Consider the following 1,050-nt stretch of genomic DNA (forward strand, 5'->3'; position numbering starts at 1 on the left):
TGTTATGAGCCAATATGGCATTCAGAGTATCAATTTTAAGAACTCTTTTCTTCTGAGATACCCCATTGTTTACAGGGTTTCTCTCAGAAGTGTACATGAATTGGTTGTTTGCAACCATCTCAATGAGTTCTCTTACTTCTGTAGGTGTTTTCTTCAAGTAGAGTAATCCATCTGTAGAGCTGTCCAATGAAATTTTGGACATCTCTGACATACCATCACAGGACACGGCTATGTTAGACCATTTTGAGAGCATGTCAGGAGGACATCTCCTGATCAGTTTCTTCTATCTTTTCCAAGCTTCATAGAGGGATTCACCTTCTCTTTCTCTGAAGGTTTGAACTTCCACTCTAATTTTGCTTATTCTTTGAGAAGGAAAAAATCTAGCCAGAAAAGCATTAACCAGCTTTTTCCAAGAGTCTAAGCTCTCTTTTAGTTGAGAATCTAACCATATATTAGCTTTGTCTCTTACAGCAAAGGGAAAGAAAATAAGTTTGTAGACTTCAGGATTTACTCCATTGGTCTTTACAGTATCACAGATTTGCAAGAATTCAGCTAAGAACTTATGTGGATCTTCCAGTGGGAGTCCATGAAACTTGCAATTCTATTGCAAAAGAGAGACTAATTGAGGCTTAAGCTCAAAGTTAGTAGCTCCAATGGTAGGTACAAAGATGCTTCTGCCATAAAAGTCAAAGGTAAGCATGGTGAAGTCGCCAAGAACCTTTCTTCCCTCTCCTTAAGGTTCAGCCATGTCTTCTATTTCTTGTTCAAAATTTTTTGAAAGGTTTCTTCTGGAGTGTTGTGCTTTAATTTGTTGTAAGCTCCTCCTTAAAGTCATCTCAGGTTCAGGATTAAGATAAAAGAGGGGTTCTTTATCCCTGTTCCGGGTCATAAACAAGAAAAGAAGAAAATAAAGAAAGGAAGGAAGTTTCTATGTCTGATTTGAGTATAAAAGGCTCCCAGTGTGATGTCAAGAAAGAATAGGAAGATAGAAAAGTGAAGAGGGAAGATGAGAGAGGAGAAGAGTTTGAATAAATAGAGGTAAATAGGGGA

The sequence above is a fragment of the Arachis hypogaea genome, chromosome 2 (assembly GCF_003086295.3).
Source record: "Arachis hypogaea cultivar Tifrunner chromosome 2, arahy.Tifrunner.gnm2.J5K5, whole genome shotgun sequence".
Classification (NCBI taxonomy): domain Eukaryota; kingdom Viridiplantae; phylum Streptophyta; class Magnoliopsida; order Fabales; family Fabaceae; genus Arachis; species Arachis hypogaea.